This window comes from Mus caroli, chromosome 4 (assembly GCF_900094665.2).
Source record: "Mus caroli chromosome 4, CAROLI_EIJ_v1.1, whole genome shotgun sequence".
Classification (NCBI taxonomy): Eukaryota; Metazoa; Chordata; class Mammalia; order Rodentia; family Muridae; genus Mus; species Mus caroli.
Genome location: NC_034573.1, coordinates 4,622,543 through 4,634,071, shown reverse-complemented (window position 1 = coordinate 4,634,071; position 11,529 = coordinate 4,622,543). Strand labels below are relative to the sequence as shown.

General features: G+C 44.6%; 1 long non-coding RNA gene across 1 annotated transcript in view; it reads left to right on the top strand.

Moving 5' to 3' along the window:
* Positions 1-10,664: 10,664 nt before the first annotated feature.
* The window catches only part of LOC110293685, a 27,309-nt gene continuing 26,444 nt past the window's right edge, over positions 10,665-11,529 (top strand). The window contains exon 1 of the long non-coding RNA XR_002377837.1: positions 10,665-10,864. This is a non-coding gene — a long non-coding RNA (uncharacterized LOC110293685). The remainder of the gene's footprint in view (positions 10,865-11,529) is intronic.

Sequence of the window (11,529 nt, the reverse complement as noted above, 5' to 3'; positions counted from 1 at the left end):
TGTGTGTTGTTATGATGGGGGAGAGTCACGTATGTTAGCAAACTTGACATCTACAACAGTACACCATACCCTATGTATAGGGATATGTTCTCATGTTCTTGTGTGGTAGGAGGGATCTTGTTGTGCAAGCCACTTCATGTCACACCAGCACTGCAGTGGAATGCCATTGGATCATAGTTTACTTATGACAATTCAATTTTCCATGCACTGGCTGTATATGAAGAAGCACTTGGCTAGAGCAGCAGTCTTGGGCATATGGCAACCTTTCTGCCCACTGCCAACCGTACCAGCCGGTTGCTTTCCATGATTGTTCAGTGAGTTTTATTTTTCATTCTTTTGTTTCCTATATTAACTACACTATTTTCTCTAATCATACCAACTTTGTTAAATATAATAAATGTTGCCTTTTCCAAGCTTCCGACTTATCTTATTCCACACTTCAGCAACATAATATTCTGGATGTAGTGGATATATCCAAGAAATGTCTGACCTTTGACTACCTCTGCTTGGATAAAATCCATGGGCCCTCTGAATATCCTGGATGATGAGCTGGGAAATTTGATTTGGGGATCTAACATTCACGATGAGGGCTTTTGTCATTGGCACAGCATCTTTGTTCCTAGGGACAAAAGGTAGCCTGAGCACTGGTAAGGAAGCCACACGAGCAGATTGAGTCCCTCTACATACCAGCACCAGTGGCTCTGCTGAGCCTCCTTGGAGGTAAATGTGCTGCATGCTGTCACACACTGCAGCCAGGGGAAGATAATGGTCTTTTATGAGAGGACAGTTGAAGGTCAATACTTGAACTCTTCTGGGCATTGTCCCGTGGATCTCTTGGCTTGGCTTTTGTTCCTCGCCCTTCACTTGTGATAAACTCCAAACAATAATACCCCAGACTTAATGGGCTGAGTGAATGAGTTCATCCACCTTTAAGAAAGGAAGAGAGGGCAAAGGGGGCACACGGGATGAAGAGGCAGGAGGCTGTCAATTTTGAGACAAGCCTGATCTACACATATAGAGACCATATGTCTCTCCCAGAAAGTGTATGAGAGAGACAAATAATAATAATGAAATAATACCGCAGCATAAACACTAGAATATCATTGTTCTTCTCTGAAGAGAGCTGTATACCTGCTTTCTTTATTTCCTCCTTTTTTGTTTAGCTAACTGTAAATAGCAGCCTTGGTGACTCCATTCCATCGCACACACTTTGTGTGCAAGGATCACAAATGCTGTCTATTTTGTAACTCATCCATTGTGTAACTGAGCATATGTCTATTTAGTACCGTTGAAAGTCAGACATACTTTTGGGGCCTAGGTAGTCAGTGATGATCACAAGATTCAATGCCTGAATTCCTGGCACTTAGCAGTCCAGAAGGGAGTTCAGACAGGTGCACAGCACGTTATGAGAAATCCAGGGGACCATGGCCGACTCACAGGAGCCTCGATCATCACAGCGTTTGCTGCCACCGCGCAGTCTGGCCTTGCCTTTCTCTGGTGACTTCTTTTTCTGATTCATCATCTCTTCCTTGCTCTCTACTCTTGTTCTTCTAGACAGGGTTTCAGTTTCACTAACTGTAGCAATGACAATTGGTCTGGCTTCCCACATGTGCGGTTCCAGACACAAACGTGGCATCTGGTCCCTCTCATTTCCCTTACCTACTTGTAGTCCCTCCTGTTTCTCTGGCATCCAGGATCAGCACTTCCTTCCCTCTCACTTTGCCCTCCTTGGTAAACCATTGCTCTTGCAGCTACCATTCTGCACTGAAGTTCTCACATCTGTGTCTTCCACAGAGGCAATCACCTGAACTGCAAGCATGAATCATTAGTTCCCTTCTGGGTGTATTTAATATGACCCAAGGGAACAGCACACTCTGCCTCAAAGCAGCTCTGCCCTCTGGGTTTCTTACCTTGATGAATAAATAATGTCACGATCCACTTAGACTCACAAGCTGGACACCTGCTGTCGGGCTACATGGCTTCCGTTTATTATATCTCCGCGTTCCCAGCTTGCGTTGTCTTTGTGATGCCTGGACCACTTTTCTATTCACTTGATGGTTCAGAGTCTGATTCCTGTCTTGTTTGAGGGGAGCTATCATGCTGTGACATACAGCAGTTTGGACCTCCACTGTGGTAGCGAGATGTTTACTTTCTCCATCACCAGCAGCTGTGGTTGGTGGTTCAGGCCTATAATCCAAGGTACTTGGGAGGCTGAGGCAGGAGGATGCTAAGTTCAAGGATTGACTGTGCCACCTATTGAACTCAAGTCGTGACTGGGCAACTTAGTGAGATACTTACTGTTTTATAACTGGGGTTGGGGCAGCAGTCAAACAGGCCTGAGGATATAAATCAAGTTGAACTTATCCTAGGTTTAATCTCAAGCAACACACACACAGAAATGCACACACAGACACACACAGAAATGCACACACAGACACACACAGAAATGCACACACAGACACACACAGACACAAACACACACACAGACACACACACACACACACACGGTCACTCACTGTTCAAAAATTTCTGGTGAGTTTCTGTCACATGAAATGTCAAACTTAGTATCTATTGTGGCTCATCAGGTCCTGCACAGTCAACTCCTTGCTAAGTGTCCCCACTCCTTACCGGATATCATTCTGCCCTTGTTCACCAGGCTCTAGCTCCTAGGTTCCTACAGTTTGCCAAATACACTTCGGACCCAGACTCTGTATGCTGCTCCTTCCCACCAGTTTCCCCATGGTGTCTCACTTATGAGAACATTATTTGAGTGTTTACTCTATGGAGTAGGTTTCAGCAGCATCCTCCTACTTTAAATAGTCACAGCCCAGGTCATTCTCCCAGTCTTCCTACATAGCTGTCTGAGTACTTCCTACTGTCTGACATTCCATTGTTGAATTAGTTGTATAGTGGCTCCTTTTCTACCCTTAAAATAGCAGTTAAGCTCCACATGGCCAAAGGAGGCACCAGCAGCACTCTAGGCTATCTGGCTGAGAGACCCATGTAAGAGATCTCAGCGGGAGTGGGTGGGTTGGGGAGCAGGATGGGGGAAGGTTATAGGGGACTTTACGAGAGGAAACTAGGAAAGGAGATAGCATTTGAAACGTAAATAAAGAAAATATCTAATAAAAAAAGTGGGGAAAATTTAAATAAAGAGGGATAGTTACTCTTATGCACATTTTATAAAGTACGATAGAAAACCTGACGGTGACTAACTGGTGATCAGTTACACCGCACAGAGGTGCAGATGCTGGAGCCTGAATCGTGATGTCTGATCACAGTCCAGGTGATCAGCTTCCAATTTTCCTTTAAGACACAATTCATTTACACAATCAGGCATGCATCTGATTCTGGCCCCTCTGACAGAGGGGATTTAGACTCTGCGCTTTGAAATGGTGTTTCGAAGTGTGGGGAAATGCCAGGGCAGGGAGGCAGAAGTGGGTGGGTGGGGGAGAACCCTCAAAGAAGCAGGGGGAGGGAGGATGGGATAGGGGCTTTCAGGAGGGGAAACTGGGAAAGGGAATAACATCTGAAATGTAAGTAAATAAAATATCCAATAAAAAAGAAATGGTGTTGCTAAAAAAACAAAAAACAAAACAAAACAAAAACCAAAAACCAAAACCAAAACCAAAAAAAGTTTTTTAATCTCCTTTGAAGGGAAGGTACCCCGCAGCCCCTGAGAACCAGGGCTTTATGGAAGCACAGGAGGATGTAGCTATGTGCTTCTAGCTTAGCCTGTTCAGTTCTCTGTCATCAGATACTGAAGGCCTATGTATTGATCAGGGGAACACAATATGTGCATGTGTGCGCTCTTGTGTGTGTGTGTGTGTGTGTGTGTGTGTGTGTGTGTGTGTAAAGTTAGGTGGTTCCCAGAGAGTCACTGGTCCTCAGTCAACAATGAGAGCCAGAAAACATTGGCTCAGGTCTCAGGGAGGGAGCCACCGCAGCAACAGAGCACATCATCTCAGCAACAAGAGGGAAGGCTGGGTAGGCAAAAGGTTGTGGGGGGAAAATATGACCAAGAAGAATGGGCCTGGAACAAAAGAGGTCTAGTGTCCAAATCCTGAAAATCTCATTTTGGGACCAAAACTCTCACCTTGACACCATCAGGAATAAGGCTCGCTCCCTGCCTATTTTCAGTCTGCATGTCCCCAGGGCACATAACCCCACAATTCTCCCCTCCATCCTTCTTAAGGAAGTCACTGGAGCCAAATTACAGATTTTAACACCTGGGACCCTTCTTCATGCATACAAAGCATCCCGCCACTTATGTACACTCTCCTGAAAATGTCTACCTGCCCCCAAGGTTTATAGAGCCTTCATCTACCCCCAGATAAAGAGAGCTGCTGTTTTACATTCATCACTGAAAACACCTCTTGGAGAAGGCTCTCTCCTGGAAGCACTCACCAGTGAACTCCCCAGTCTGGACAAGCTTCGCTCCTCTCATTCTGGCCTGAATACCCCAAGGGAAGAAGCAGAGCCAGGTGCACAAAAGGTGAGTAGTCTTCCTCCTGCCAGGGCTTGTTTTTATCCTGACTGCTACCAGAGTGGGCTGGGGACAATGGGGCTGGGTCTTCCAGAATCAGATTTTCTCACCTGAGACTTGCTACTCAGCTAATTCTAATTGTGACAAGTTGACATGAAAGCCAGCCACCTCAGCCTCTCTGAGAGAAGGGGCCATGGTTTGGGTTTGTCTGAGGGTTTGATCCCATTTGAAGAGTATGTATGTTCAGTTACTACCTCCCGTGAGACGGCTAAGCCTTCGCAGATTTGAACCTCTTCCCCTTCTGACCATTGTCCGTACTTAGCAGGTGCGATAAAACACAGGAACGTTCAGTTTATAGGTACCTGTGTTCCTGGACTTGCCTAGGCTGGCCTTGATTCAGGATCTGAGTCTCTCTACCATCTCCATTTTACAGGAGGAGGAAAATCAATGTCTTGTTCTCCTGCAGCTCACTGTGGGATAATTAAGCGGCCGTTGTCACCTCGTCTTTGCCGTTTTCCCCTTACAAATAAGGTGCAGTGCTCAGTCCTAAGTTGTGATTTTAATGAAAAGCCTTTTCAGGTAGTGAAACAGCTGGCCAGTGATGTCATTATTCGGTGGAGGTGAGGGACAGACCTGTGGCCCTCCACTTGCTCCTCACTGAGTGAGAAGACTTTTGATTTACAGCAATCACTGAACTGTCAGCACCTGCTGTCATTTGCAACCAATTTTGTTGCTTTGTCTAGTGAGACCTTACATAACCCACTCATTCACCGCACTAATTAGTGACATCCTTGGCCCTGGAGCTCCTTGCCGTGAGACTCCCTTTTTGCTTGGTGTCTTTCTGACTTTGGCACATCTTATTTGCTACCTGTGACTTATGTCAGTCAATGGTTCTCACCCCTGGCCATTTGATGGGTTCCTGTCACCCAGAAGACAACTCCATCCCGTTTTGTTGTTTGCTTTTGAGACAGGGTTTTTCTATGTGGCCTGGGCTAGCCTTGACCTTGTGATTCTCTTTGCTCCGCCTCCCAAACTGCGCATGCTCAGTATAAACCTGCACCACCTGAGGGCTTTCCTGCCCATCCCTTCTGCCAGTCTTATGTGGAACTCCAGGTCTCTCGCCCTTCTGTGCCCGGTTAAGATAGGCGGTGGGACCTGTAGTCTCTTATTCTTTCTTTTTTTTTTTTTTTCCTCCTCACTCCGGCCCCGCTCACTCTGGCCCTGCTCGCTTTTATCGACCTACACCCCACCTATTGCTGTGAAACTGAGGCAGGGAATTATGAGTTCTTGTCTGTTAGGCCAGAAGCGGGATTTCTGTCCTTCCGTAGCAGCTTTTTGGAGGATTCTAGAACTCGTTGAATGGTCCAAAAGTGCTAAAAATAAAAAATAAAATAAAATATAAAAGTGGAAGCAATCATGTTCACTGGTGAAATACTTATGGTTCTGTGCATATGAACATATTTGTGCTACCATTTGGTGAGCAATCTGATATTTGTTTACCATTGAGTTTTGGAGTCCAATAGAAAGGCACTCTCAGTTTTCAGGGGATGATTATAATGTTACAGACTGGAGTTGAAAGATGTTCTACTAACAAATCCCTGGGTGGAAGGGCTAGGTGTGTGTATGTTTTCAAGCTTCTTGACCGGTGCTTCTGTAGTTCTCTCCATACCTCTCTAGGACACACACTCCCCTGCTGGTGAGGACAGCGACATTTCAGGTCAATCTACGATTGAAAAGGTGTCTGGAATCGAGAGGGGAGAGGGTCCTCAGCAGAAAAGCCACTGGGAAGGTGGGAAGTGGAACCTCTCCCCCTCTGCTGTTTTCTTCCATTCTGTTCAGCGGACATCGATCACCTGGCGAATGCCGCTGAGTGAGATGAGAATGACTCGTGAAAAATAAACCGTACGAGTCCAAGTGAGGAAAAGAAAGACTCAGGTGTAGAAAGCAGCCAGTCACACACCCAGACTAGCCTTCTCCATAACAGAACAACCTCTTTCTCCCTTAGTGCAGTTGAACAAACCTATCCATGCCAGGAAACCTCAGCGAAGGAGTGGCTTTCACCTTTCTAAGCAGCAGAGCCTATCTCCTCTTAACCTCTGTGACCCTCAAAACCCAGTAAATTCCTTCTTTTATCTATCTCAAATCCTTTCTATTACTCTCTAAGCCAATTTTCTCTTGTACTGTATTCAATGGGAATTGAAAACAGCTGGTCACCATCTGCTGTAGATTAATTCTTCATGTACTTGAAGCCCATAATTAGGTCATCGCTCAGCCTTCTCTTCTCCGGGCAAAATAGCTCCTTTCCTTTAACCCTTCCCTGAAGGTTTTGTTTTCCAATTATTTAATTGTTCTTTGCAGCGTTGCCTAAGAGTCTGCACTCTCCACACACCTCCCGTCAAGACATGGGCCATTGGGAAGGGTCAGGAGTGTTGAAAGTCACCATTGCTACTTTACAAGAGTCTTTTTCTCAATTTATTTTCAGAGGGCCATTTATTTTTTTAATTTATTACAACTTAATTTGTTTTGTTCTTAATTAAAATACAATATACCATTTCACCTTCCGTCTTCTTTCATGTTCCCCCTGTCTACAATTCATGGCCCCCCTTTTCTTTAACTATTATTGTTAATACACATATGTATACATATGCACATGAATAAGTAAACACACAAATGCTGAGTCCCTCGTCTGTTGCTTGTATGTATACATTTTTAGGGCTGCGCATCTGGTATTGAATAACCAGTTAGTAGGCTTGCCCTTAGGGAAGACTACAGTTATTTGAAGCTCTTCATCTAGGTGTGGCGCCCTGTGAAATTTTCATTTCCATTGGTATGCCTATTGATTTTTATCCCTGTTCAGGTCTTAGGCAGCCATGTTGTTACGATTTCACAAGTACAGCATCCCTGTCATAGAGAGAAGTTTGTCACAGCAAACTTCTTTGTCCTCTGGCTCTTGCCATTTTTTTGCACACGGCTCCCCTTCTCTGATGTTTCAGAGGGTCACACATAGGAGTCAGCAGCCTTCAGCTCAGCAGGCCTCCCTCCACTGACTTGAAATTGGAGCAAAGAGGTCAGACGGCCCCATTTTCCACTTCTCCCATGGGAGGAGCTGGAGCAAAGCATGGACGTTGCTCCTTGGTGTCTGTAAGCTGTCCAGGGCAGACCACTGAGGCACAATTCTTCTCTCAATTATGGATGTAGCATTGAAATAACACTTGAAAAGTAGGAAGATTTTCCTTTTGAAAAATTTCACAAATGTATTAATTATATAATGATGGGTTTCATCATGACATTTCACGTGATGCATAATCACACATGCTTGTAATTCTTTTGATCATGTTTACCAACCATTACCCTCTTTTGTCATCTCCCACTCTCTATGGTCCCCTTCTTCTGCCAAACATGTGTAGAGAGATGCTTAACGTGGCAGGTCTCAGGAAACAAGTCTGGCTAAGAGAAGTGTTGCTCCCATCGAAACTTTTTTGTTTGACAATTTATTTGCACACTTGTGTCTGAGTGTGTGCATGCACATGCCATAGTGCATGCAGAGAGATCTGAGGCTGTCTCAAGGGAGTTGATTCTCTCCTTCCATCCTTTGGGTTTTGGAGATTTAACTCAGGTAATTGAGCCTGGTGGCAAGTGCCTTTACCCACTGATCCATCATATCCTCCCCCGCCAATTTCATCTTAATTAATTACTTTTTTGTGGCAAGGTTTTTCTTTGAAGCCCATGTTGGCTATGGATTTAATATGCTCTTCCTGCCTCTGCCTCCTGAGTGCTGGGATTACAGGTTCATGTGACCATGCTTGGCTCCTTCTTCCTTTTAAAACCTGGAAATATATACGCTGGTATTTTCCTGGGACCCACACTTCTTGATGCTTTGTGGTAGATTTAGTAGGCTAGCACGGGATGAAGTAGTTTCTTCTTACATGTGGGAATAAGCTATTGGCTGAGGACAGAGTGGGAAGATGCCACCTAGAAATGAGTGCTGGCTCAGGATTCCTATGAGGCAGGTGTCTCCTGAAGAATATACCCTAAACTGAAGGATGAACAGCCAGAGTGTGAGATCCAGCTACAGCATTGCATTTGATATTGGACATATAGTGAAGGAGTAACCACCCTGCGTGATGTGATGTCATAGTAGGTACTGTTGTCCTGGCAACATAGCGGGGGACTTACACTCAAGAGAAACAAGAACAGATGGGCAGGGTGTCATTCGATTGATAACATAGGGGGCATTAAAATGTTTCCTGAAAGGAGCAACAAAAAACATATCTATGTGACATACTGAGCAGCACAGTGACAGACGTTGAAATCCTGCAGACTTGGTTCTCTGAATATATTTCAAATCTACACAATATACTTTAGCTATAGCAGTAGCAGAAGGCTCACAGATGTCTGAGAGATCTGAATTCTATAGACCTCATTTGCAAGCAGTTCTCTAGCAAATCACACATTGCACCAACTGCTCATAGTGTGTGGGGAAAACAGTACGGCGTAAGGATTTAGCGAGTCAATGTCTACCAACATGACCAAAGTGACCCTGGACCTCAACATAACTGATTGGATTCAGCAGAAGCATCGTCATTGCTCAGAGGAAGAAAATAAATGTAATTTTGAAGGTTCATACATACCTGTAGTTAAATTTCAAAATTATATATAATTATGTAATACTTATAGGCAGTGTGTATATGATTGGTTGCATGTTTTTGCTTTTGAGATAGGATCTTACTGTGTAGCCCTAGCAAGCCTGAAACTTGCTCTGGAGACCAGGCTGGCCTCATATGCACAGAGATCCACCTGCCTCTGCTTCCCAAGTGCCGGGATTAAAAGCGTGTGCCACAAACCCCAGCTAGGCAATGTTTTAAAACAGTTCAAATTTTAATTTTTTAGTGTAATTTTACAAATGCTCACTCAGTTCATTTTGGCTTTTTCTTTTCTAGTCAGGGAAAAGGTGATGGAACAGACTCAAGGCCTTGAGCATACCAGAGAAACGCTCTGCCTCTAAGCTACACCCCAGCCTCAGACCCCATGTGCACTCTACCCCTGCACCCCTGCCTCAGAACATTGAACTCAGGAAAGGTCAGTTCTTAATACTACAGTGTCTATATGTCATCATTCCTCAGTTTCATGACGACTTATTCAAACTCCTCTCCATCCCTCTTTAGAAGGAATGAGTCTCTCAGGAATGTATCTCAAGGAAAGGCTAGTCTTGAGAGGACTTCATTCACATGTCCACCCACTGCAGAGACCAACCGAGGCAGGAGTAAGTGAAGAATGCCTGGTCACTGTCCAGATGTGCTCACCATCAGTTTGCTCCTGAGTATGGCAGAAAACTTGTGTGATCTCTATAAACAAAGTTAAAAACACTGTGTGTGCAAACCTATGTTTCCTGCTAAATTGTTCTGTTTTGCTCCACAGGGTGGCAGGAAACTTGTGTGATCTTTTTAAGTGAAGGTATAAACATTGTGTGTAAAACTATTTCCTGCTAAACTGTTTTAATGTTGGAATTGTGCATTTAAAGATCTCGTGTGCTTTGATTGCTGATGTACAGACAGGTTTTGATTAGGTAGTCTTCCCGTCCAAATGTCTTCTTTCGCTTCACAGCCTTGAACAATTGAACACCTTCTGATGCAAGAAATGAGGGCTTCTATCTGCCCTGCACAGTCCTGGAGGCATCTGCTGTTTCTTTCTCCTCATGTAGCTGGTTGGGGCTGTGGATCTCTGTCAACCACACTGTCACCTATGTATCTCATCAACAACCATTCTGGATTGATGGTCCAGCTTCCTGAGGAACATCCAGGCTACAGAGCTCTAGGTCTGAAGCTGGCTGTCACTCAGAGGTCACTTAAGAGTTAGATTAAATCCTGTGCTATACAGAACCAAAATGTCTAATCTGGCCACCAAGCCCCACCCTTTTCTTCTAGCTGCTCATTGAACCCAGGTCCTCAGACATATCAGAGGAGGGCTCCACCACTGACTCACCCATACCCATCCATTCTGTAGTTAGCATGGGACAAAAATGAGGCACTACTTTTCAATGAATTTCTATTCCACTATGATGAAATTCTAATTTCCCTATGGAAATAGAATGTTATAAATATGGTCACAATGAGCTGGTGGTCTAATAATCAACCTGCTTGCCTTGTTTCTTCAGTCTTTTCGGGTCCTCTGAGTTTATTACCAAGATCAACCTTGCACAGAGGTGAAAGTCTCAAAATGGAGCCCCCCAGACATGAATACAACTGACTCCATGATGGAAGTGCCATTCAGGTTGCAAAGCTCAGCACACAGACAGCACCACCTGCCAAAGCCCTGATCCATCAAATCCCACAGTTTTGGGAAAGCCTCTAAATGTAGTCACCTTGCTTTTGGGCTTCTGTAAGTTCTGCTTCTGGCTAACTGTTCTTGGTAATTGAAGTGTGTCAACCCAGGATATGGTGTTTGTGCTTAAAAGCTCACCCAGAGACAGGCTCAGTGCTACACCGGGACTCTGAACATCTAGGGTAGTCACTGGCTGGCTTTCTATCAGGTAAGCCCAGGTCCAAACAGTCTTCTCTGCTGAGTACTATACCACAGAGGGAGTAAGAAATAAAACATACAGATATCTTAAAGAAAGCTAGGAAGACATACTCAAAATACTAGATGTAGGGCAGTCATAAGGATGAAATCACTCTGTAGGAAAAGATTTAAAAAGAAATCAAGGAAAAGGAAAACAAAACCCATAGCCTCCAAATTGGTTGTATGTGTTGGGGGTGGGGTGGGTAGGATTAGACAAATATGGGAAGGGGGATAACAAATAAAAAAGAATGATGAAAAATACAGTAAAACATCCTCTAAAAGTGTTGAAAAATGGGGGGGGGGCTCATACGATAAAAGAAAGAAGAAAAAGGAGCTATTGGACCAGCTTCTTCCAGGACTTCAGACTGGAGAAGCCCCTGTTAATAGTATAGAGTTGGGTGAGAGCCTGCTGCTACTGAGTCTGTTTCAGGCAAGTGATGTCTGCCTGAGTGGTCTTTACAGCCCTCTCCCTCCCCCTCTCCCCC